This window comes from Diuraphis noxia, unplaced genomic scaffold, assembly GCF_037042655.1.
Source record: "Diuraphis noxia isolate RWA-SAM2 unplaced genomic scaffold, SU_Dnox_SAM2 contig0005, whole genome shotgun sequence".
Lineage (NCBI taxonomy): Eukaryota > Metazoa > Arthropoda > Insecta > Hemiptera > Aphididae > Diuraphis > Diuraphis noxia.
In genome coordinates, this window is record NW_028301715.1 from 17366539 (window position 1) to 17377012 (window position 10474).

A 10474-nucleotide genomic window follows, 5' to 3' on the forward strand; every position below is an offset into this window, starting at 1 on the left:
AACTAATCCCTCGTGAACAACAATATTTATACTAAATATTCGACTATCTAGAATCAAACAGTTATTATACCTATATCAACATAAATTGAAAACATGCAAACGCTCGATCCCCATCAAAAGATCGTTGTAAAATAATGCGTAATGAAATATTTCATAGCATAGCAGTTGTGGGTCATCTATATAATTTATTCCTTGGATTGTGAATCATAAGGTAGAGTAATATAATTTATTAAATAGTATGTTTATTATTTTATTTATAGAAAAATTTGGTATGTTAATTTTTATATTTTTTTAGTTATTTATAACTTTTGTATTTATCACCATCTTATAATGTTTACTTAATAATATTAATTCCCCAAGTACCATCATAGCAGTATGAAAATACTTAAATGGGGTTTACACGCAATGTTGGGTACAACTCATCATCTTATTCTATATCTATAACATGCAAGGGTGCCCATACTAAAATTCTCAAGGGGGGACAACATTTTCAATCCATTTATAAAAAGGAATGGCCACGAGTAGGATGGGGTTTACAATTTTACATTATGCATATATCAAACTGTAAGATTAGAAAATAATAATTATTTATCCAATTAACCATAAAATTAATTTACTGAAATTTTTTATTTAATTAATAATATAAATTGGACACTTAAAACATTAATTATATTTTGTTAAAATATTAATTTACAAATAAAAATCGTAAATTTCTTTTTTTAACACCAAATATATTTACTTGCTCTAGGTGCATATTCATTCTCTAACTAAATAAACCAATTTTTCATAAACAAATTACAGATTTTCATGCTATATTAAATTATATTTAAATAAATAGATTCTGAACAAAGTTAACAATTTTTCAAGATTTTCGACATTTTCCAGGGGGGGGGGGGCATGTCCATCCCTTGACCCCTCCATATGGGTGTCCTTGATAACATGTTGACGTTTGGTTCAGGAACTATAAAAATAAACCAATATTTTAAAATTTACTATTTATAAATATTTTGATCGATTTCAAGTAGCTTTTGTATATTTTACATTATAGGTTCATTAGAAATAATATCACATAAATAACAAATTATTATTATTATTTTAGAACCATATATTCAAAGTACGTATATTTTTAATTTATTTTTATGTAGTATAGATTATTTTATAAATAATAGTCCTAATGGCCCATGTCGCCGAAGCTATAAAGATCAATAAAAAAAATAAAAAATAAATAATAGCCATTAAGTAGAATTTTTCACCATACAATTTATTAAAACGTGCTTTTAAAAATCTTTGGAATATTATTAATTTAAGAATTTAAAAAAAATGATATCAATCACTGATTTATTTATTTTTTAATTAAATTCAATTTAACGTTAGGCAATTGAAATTGACAAATAATAATATAGAGTATAGTATACAATACTAGATTATATATTTTGTTTAATAATCAGTTTTATAGTTTATTAAAACTAATATCAATCATAAAATAATATTAAAATTAAAAATTAATTATCGATTCAATTCTTTGATTCGTGAAAATTATAATGAAGAAAACATACTACATACAAGCAATAATGATCATATATTTCTGGTCTCTCACTACACAAACTTGTTCTGTGGAGTACAAATATAAATAATAAATAAAAACAAAACAATCTTGTGAGATTTTAAATTTAAAAAAAACTGAATATTATACATTTATACGTATGATAGGTAGTCAATATAATGATTTGATTTTCTTTGACATTAATTTTAACCTACAAAAGTACAAATTGTTGTGTATTCTTTTTAAATTAAAACTTTATTTGTACGTGATGATTACTAAAAAAAGTTTATGTATAGCGACATAAGTAAGAGAAGCTTTGAATGTTTCGAATAAATGTGGAGATACTTTTAAAGTGGTTCAGTTGATAAATATAATTTGTAGAATATTAAACCTAAAGAGTTATATGATATGGAATTTAGATATTCCCAAAACTATTTGAAAATGTCACAACGTTGTTTATTTTTACAGGTGTGGCAACAAAATACAAGCAATATTTAAAAGGTATAGGTACTTAATTACTAATTAGTATGTAGTATATAATATTAAACATTAAAATCGATTGTAAATATGTAATTAGTAACTGTGTAGTGTCAATGTGGTGTCTATTATACCTATATAACAGAACGTTGTATGAATAGTGTTAGAAATTTAGAATGCTATTATAATTTTTTTTAAGTAAATTTAATATGATATAATGAAATTAAAAAAAAGTAATTTGGGTAAGTGGTTTGGTTTAAGTTATTGATAGATTAAGGCAGCTATTCAGTAAATGCGTTATTGATAGAATCGGACTTAGATTTAATTGAACATTATAATATGGGTTATATTCCCACATAAAAGCATTAGGTGAAATTGTGAGAAAACTTCATAGCTGTTTTAACGGTCTATCAGAAATTTACCACTCCTTTAAAAAATGATGATACTATAGATGTGGCAGATAATATATTTACGATAGATACAGTGTTACCGAAAAACCTGTCAAATAATATAAAAAAATTGATACTAGTTAAACGTATTTAAAAAAAATGAAATTGATCTGAATAATAAATAATTAAAGAAATTTATTTGGGTCAGGAAATTCCCAAAAGTACCAATTAGATTCAAATGCTTTAAAAAAAAGGAAAAATACCTTAATAATACCTTTAAAAAATGTGATTTAATGCACTCATAACAGAATGTTTATAAAAAAATTGTTGTATTATAATTTACATTTTTATTCTAATCAATTATTCATATTAATTTATTATTCATAAGTAAAATAATCTTAAATATGGTGAATAAAAGTTATTAATAAAATTTTTAAATTCTTTGATGTATGAAATTTACTTTGAGCTAAGAAAGTAATGTTTTCGAACATTCGTATGCATTCAAATCTGTTCCCTTATTTTAATCCCTATATCTTAATTTAATACAAGGCTCTTAACATATTGTTACAATAGCAGTTGAAAAATAAAATAAATTCATAGGCACAATTTTTTTTTATAAGCATTCAAGGTTTGAATTTTTACAACATATTATGTAAAAATCACGAAAATCCGTAAATTATTTTATGCTAGAAATTCATAAAAAATTTTCCTTTTATATCTAAGATTTGAAAATTTAATACAAGGCTCATTATATATTTTTACAATAGCAATTGAAAAATAAAAGACATATATTGCCACAATTTTTTTTTATAAGCATTTAAAGTTCAAATTTTGACTAAATACGTAAAAATTACGACAATGTTCAAATTATCTTAAATATAAATTCATAAAAGTTTTCCTTTTTAATTCTAAGATTTGAAAATTTAATACAAGGCTCCTAACATATTTTTACAATAGAAGTTGAAAAATAAAAGAAATACATAGCCACAATTTTTTTTTATAAGCATTCAAAGTTAGAATTTTTACAACATATTATGTAAAAATCACGAAAATTCGTAAATTATTTTAAGCTAGAAATTCATAAAAAATTTTCTTTTTATATCTAAGATTTGAAAATTTAATGCAAGGCTCATAATATATTTTTACAATAAAAATTGAAAAATAAAAGAAATGCGTTGTCACAATTTTTTTTTTACAAGCATTCAAAGTTTGAATTTTGACAACATATGTAAAAATCACGAAAATTCGCAAATTATTTCAAACTAGAAATTCATAAAAAATTTTTTTTTTAAATCTAAGATTTGAAAATTTTTAATAATCTATAATATATCCTAGACAGATAAACCGTCTTCGCTCAGAATCGTTTTTTGTATACAATGATATAATATCTTTGGATTCAAATTTAATTCCATCCATTAAAGTAACCCACTTTTAACCTACTGTACAGCAGAGCGACATACACGACTTACCCACTTTTTTTAATATTAACATTTGTGTAAAAATTAGATTTAAAAACTTACTATTTTGAATTTATCCAAAAACTGTTTAATAAAATCTAAATTATTTTGTTTTCAGTAGGTAATATAAAATTAAGATTAAATTGTAAATTTGTACTTATTGTGCAAGTGTCTATTAATTTAATATATAAATATTGAGCAGAATATAAGTAATTTAATTTGTCCGGTATTTCTGCTACACCTTGAAACCTAAAGGTTAGTTATGCCTAAATGGCTATAGGTAACAAGAAAAATATCAATTAGTTTATACTTTAAATGCTTAATCAAAAAAACAACATTTTTGTGTTTAATTTCAACTACCTATTTAATTAAAATGTAATTCTTCTACACTAGTTTACATAAATGCCTCCGACTTTTGGTTCCCTATCGCTGAACACAATCTTCATTCAATCATATTTTAACTTATTGAAGCTTTTTCGGCAGTTAACCTAAGTAAGAAAAACATTAATTGTTTTATTTTCCAGTAGCTAAAATTTGCATGCGTACCTATATACACTATGTTATGGCCATTTTTTGAAAAAAATTTTAGATTTTCATCAAAACTTAATCAATGTAATAAATAAATATGTTTGTCACATTTCAGTGCGAAATACGTATTTACTCTAAATTTAACATTTAATATTTTAAATATTAAATATTACATAATGATTTAACATTTGTATACTGATGATATTACGTGTGACTAATATTACTATATTAGATCTTCCTTTAAAATTAAACGAATGTCCTTGGCCCATAAACAAAGTTATAATTTTCTCCGGCATTGGGAGATATATCTGCCTAACTCCTCTAGCCAGTCCGTCTCTGAGTCTTATATTCATACAAGAAAATCAAGGGATTGAGTGATGAGATTGTGATAAAACCCCATAGTTTTTCAGCTCAAGTAAATAACGTCGAAAGAATATGAAGTCCCAGGGGTCAAGGATATAATATATTATTTATCAAGTCTGGAGTGTTATTAGTTGGGAATTGCATTTTTTTAAAATTCTTTCAATAAAAGTTTTCTGTGTCAGTAATAAAAGTATAGATACATTTTATTAAAATCAGAAACTATTAAATATTTTTAACTCCTATTCAATTATGTTATAAGTTATGAGGAACATTGAATTACGTATTTAAGACTTGTATTTAATTATTATATATTTAAAACCTCATTTAATTTTTTTCAGACTATACAAGTGCGTAATTATTTTTATTATCAAAAGATTATTATCTTATGGTTTTTATTCCTACAAAAGTTTTCATTGTGAAGCATATCCGGAAATCCATTAAAATTTCAAAGAAGCTAATATCATTTACATAAATGTGAGCCGGATTGAGGCTCTAATACGACACGACTTATCAGTTGACACGTTTTATGGTTGTTTGTGGTGGGAGAGAGGATTATATTATGAACTATATTACAAGTCCAGTTATTTATTGGAAATAATATAATTATAAAAATTATTGTTCTTACGTTTCAATTTAAAAAAAAAGCGGGTAAGTGGGTATCGCTCTGCTATACATTGGGGGTGGGGTGGACCTCTGACTAAGGTAGGTTAAATTTGAATGCAATGATAGGTATCATTGTATACGAAAAACGATTCTGAACGGAGACGGTTTATATGTCTAGGATATATTATAGATTATAAAAAATTTTCAAATCTTAGATTTAAAAAGAAATTTTTTTATGAATTTCTAGGATAAAATAATTTTTAGGTTAGGTTAGGTTAGGGTTAGGTTAAATTTCAAGTATTTACAGTGATTAGTTTTTGAATTACAACCATATAAAAAATCGATTTGGTCGAAAACTGGTTTTGCGTAAAAATTCCCGTTTTTCTGTCATTTTTTTTTTTTTTGTTTTTATCGATTTTTTTGAAAACTGTTGGAAAATTGTTTACTTTTGACCTGTATAATGCACCAAGGATATTCACTTTTACATCGGAAACCACCCCCAAAGTTTGAAATTGAAGCATTATTTCGACTATAGTTATGCTGTACACAGACACAAAAAAAAATTTTTAAAAAAAACACCCATCATTGTGAAATCAATACATTCATCACTTCGTTCAGAATCTAAAAATGGTAGTTGCAAGTACTATAGAGCGAAAAAACAATTAATAAGGGTGTTGGTCACAAAAAATGATTATAAAAATACAAGTTGATAATCAACAAAAAGAAAAAAAAGATTGATATGAAATTTGGAAAGTAACAATTTTAATACAGATAATGAAAATAACATTTTAATGTGAGATACCAATTGAAATTAACACACACGCGGTTAGGTTGCACTTTGTGTATATTAGAGACAAGGGACAATCTGCGTCGACATATTAATTATCATTTATCGCAATGATAATTTTTTATTCGTCGATTGTAAGGCAGAGAAACATTTTGCACAGATAATAAATGTATAAAATCAAGGTATAAAAATGTATGGTAGGGCAATCTAATGCACACAATCAAAAAATCTAATAAATACTAATTTATGTTGCAGGCGCAAATTTACCAAAACCACTTACTAGTTACTGTCAAAGCAAAACTACAGACGCACAATCCGCAAAACAATTTATTATTGATATACTTAGAAAACCTACTTCAACTAATCCAAGTGATCCAAATGCTCCTTCTTCTAATCAGAATAATGCCATACCCCCACCAAGCAGCGAGATAAGACCAGAAACAAGTTAAAATAATGAATAAAAAATAAAAAACATTAATAACTAATTTTTTTTTACTAGTTATTCATTTTCATATTACAGCTCAACAATTAATTGAGTAACTAATTATTTTTTGATTAAAACAATAATACGTTATTTTAAATAGTTTTAGTTTTTAATAAAAATAAAAATCAATTTGAATATTTAAACTTGTGAATAAATAAATTAAATAAATTGAGAATATTATACAATTTTCGTGAAACAAAATTATGATAATGGAGATTAATACAAGATAACAAATTAAGAGAAATTAAATGCACCTCATGTAACACCGCGGTCCGCGATCACAGTAAAACATCTTTTAACTGAATGCCTCCTCACAAAAGACGCCAGACACAAACTTACTGATGCTCCCCAACAATCTGTGTCAAATACTTGCACCTAACGAAGAGAGAACATCATCACTAATAGTAATAGAATTCCGCAAAGAGACCAACCTTCTGCATAAAATATAATAACATTAGCAAAACTTAGAATAACACACTTATTGTAAACATATTTCTCTTAAAACTTATTATTGTATCAATTTTTCACCTATTTACAATTTATTATTCTGTAAAAATTAAGAAACGATAATATGTATTTTGAAACGCCAATAACTTCGGTAGTTGAGGTGTATTTGTTAAAAAAAAAATTATGATAAAAATAAAATATTCGCTTTCATCATTGTAAACTACAATTTATTTATTTATTTATTTGTTACTGCTTCTCGTAATACTCAAATCATCTGTAATCGTTTTAATTGTACGCACTTATAAAAAAAATGAAAATAAGTAGGTACCTATAGTGAACAGTTGATATCAAATGCTGACACTATAATAAATACAATTTCAGCACCTACATCAAGTTATGTCAGACTCCATTTTAAAAATGATAACAAAAATGTGACTAATTGATATATAAAAAATGTAAAATTTTAAAAACAATTTACAACATGGATATAATATTCATTTGTATACGAAAAACGATTCTGAGCGAAGAGGGTTTGTAAGTCTAGAACATTTTATACCAAAGGTATATATTAATTATATTGATATTATTTCAAGAAAAAAAAAGTAGGTTCCTATAAAATAAATTCTAAATTAATCAAATCAGATTCATTACTCAGCTACCCAGATATTTATAGTATATACAATCAGGGCTTCAAAACGTGTTTATCAGTAACGAGTATAACGTTAAACGATTCAAAAAACGATTGAAATTGATAACGGATAACATATCGGAAAACGATAAACGTTTGACACGGGTAACAGTTAACATATCAGTAAACGATAAACGATTGGAAACAGATAATGGATAACAGAACAGAAACGATAAACTATTAAATAAAAATAATATCAAATAACTTAACAGAAAATTATTAATGATTGAAACATATAATAATAATAATATCAATGCCAGGAAAAATAATTATTTATAAATTATAATATAATATTATGGTTATTTTTGTAAAACTGTGACTCGAAATACTGGGCAAATCAATAAAACTAAATGTAAAAAGAAGTTTAAAATAGCAATAAATATTATAATGAATAACGTTAAAACGCATAAGTTGAATAATGTTTAAATTTGAATAACGTTTAAACATTAAACGCATACGTTGAATAACGTTTAAATTTGAATAACGTTTAAACGCATAAGTTGAATAACGTTTAAAATTTTTATAACGGTTAAACGCATAAATTGAAAAACGTTTAAATTCTTTATAACGTTAAACAGTCATTCAATCATAACGTTTAATATCCATATAACGGTAAACGGTATTATTTTTTTTGATTTAAGCCCTGTATTTAATATACTGTAAAGTATTAGAATACGTAATTAACGACATTAAAATTGTTACTATTAGAACATAAAGTATATTATAAAGTACCCACGAATAATATTTTTTTAATCACAATTAAATTATAACAAACCAAAAATTTAGATATTATTTTATATTTGTATAAAAAAATAGAAGGAACTAAAGACCAACTGAATAATATTATAGAATAATCTTCTTTGAAACATTATGGAAAGTAATTTTAACAAAATTTTCACGAAGGCGTATAACCAGTGGCGCAACTACGGGGATGCATTATGTGGCACGTGCAAAGATATGCTTCTGCACATGCAGATGCTGAACTTTATACCTATTAAAATACAATACCGTCAATACCAACTGAATTTCGTTGATTTGTTGATTTTTTTTAAAACTTATTTAAAAATTTTTTTATCACTTTAATTAATTTCATATAAATACCTATTATATTTTTATACGTATAATGTATCATACAGTAAAGACACAGCACATATTATAGTATTTAAAATATATGTACATAGAGATTTTGAAATTTGTTCATGTTATATTGTTATCAAATATAAAAGGATACCTATCGTACACGCAAGAAATGCAATTAGCTTTAAATATGAATAAAATGACTTATTTTATCATTACGATTATTGTATCAATAAAATTTTGCACCTGCTGAAATTTAATGGAATCACGCTAATGCGTATAACAATTGGACTAATTTATCGGAAAACATTTTATAACATATTATTATATATTAATACTAGCTGACCCCCGTGCACATCGTTTCCTATTAAAAATACCAACTCTATTTGATTCAACATTTGTATATAATTCATCGTTTAATACCCGACTTTTAATAACGCGAAATAATTAATTCATAATTAAATAATTCACAACCTGAGATTTTTATAATTCCATTTTATATAAAAGAAATATTATAATTTAAGTGAACGCGGATTTTTCAAAATCATTATTTACATATTTTTTGAAAAACGTGTTAATAACAGAAATCGTTTGAAAATAGGTAAATCGTTAATAATTAATATAAAAGTTTTTAACGTAAATTAGTTTAGTGTCATCAAAATGTAAGCTTCAATTCTTCATAAAAAAATATGTGGCTTACACTAAAATAACTACCTAATATACATATAAACAATGATAGAAGTTTAAAGTCTTAAATTATCATTTTCTATACTCAATACAACTAAAAAAATATTTAGACAAATTACATGGTAGTTTTAAATTTTAAATCGAAGGCTCCAGTTCCTCGCAGGCATCCACGCAGTACGCACGTACGATACGTTGTCTCTGAGCTGTGATATGCAATATTCGTTAATCTTAACAGATTTTAATCTAATTTGTTTTAATCTCTACATAAAAATATATATACACAACAAACTTCTAACTTACACTTGCAAGTCGCTTGTGTCAGCAACCATCACATCTCAACTCTCAAGTGATATTAAAATTAAATTAATCAATTAATTAGTATTAAAAATACGCAAAATATCACTATCTATCATCCTCGGGCACCGTCAATACGGTGACCTTTGGACTGCAGATTAGACTATCGCGCCATGTCCGAGAATCCAACTAAAAGTAAACCACCCAAAACCGTACCGCCATGCCAATTAAGATAGTAAAACAATCAAATACCCATACAATTAATAATTCTACATTATCAAACTCTGAATGGCAACAACAAAAGTCTTCGAAACGAAGTCTTCCTAATTTACCTGTTACTCCAGACAATAACCAGGGAAAAAAAACAAAATTATTTTTCTCACCAAACCGGTTCTCCGCTCGCTGCCTATGGCAAAGATCAAAATACCCCACTGATAAATCCCACTACAATATGCTTGCCCAAAAACTTAAACGGTTCCTAGCTAACTATAGAAACAAATCTTATACTAATCACTTAGAATCACTTACGACTAAGGATGGATCTCTCTGGAAGGCTACCAAACAGCTTATTCGTATACGAAATCCCCCAGCCATCCTACGCAATGCAAATAGAACTTGGGCACACTCTGATGAGGAGAAAGCTAACATAT

General features: G+C 25.7%; 1 long non-coding RNA gene across 2 annotated transcripts; it reads left to right on the forward strand.

The window, feature by feature from the left end:
* The first annotated feature begins 223 nt into the window (after positions 1-223).
* On the forward strand, positions 224-7298 carry LOC149054989 (uncharacterized). 2 transcript variants are annotated; one of them, XR_016192148.1, is made up of 4 exons: positions 224-269; positions 1100-1114; positions 2012-2044; positions 6403-7298. It is a non-coding gene; the product is annotated as an uncharacterized LOC149054989 (long non-coding RNA). The 2 variants fall into 2 exon arrangements; XR_016192149.1 differs by lacking the exons at positions 224-269; positions 1100-1114; positions 2012-2044 and adding an exon at positions 5094-5104 and having other exon boundaries at positions 6403-6543.
* The last annotated feature ends 3176 nt before the right edge of the window (positions 7299-10474 follow it).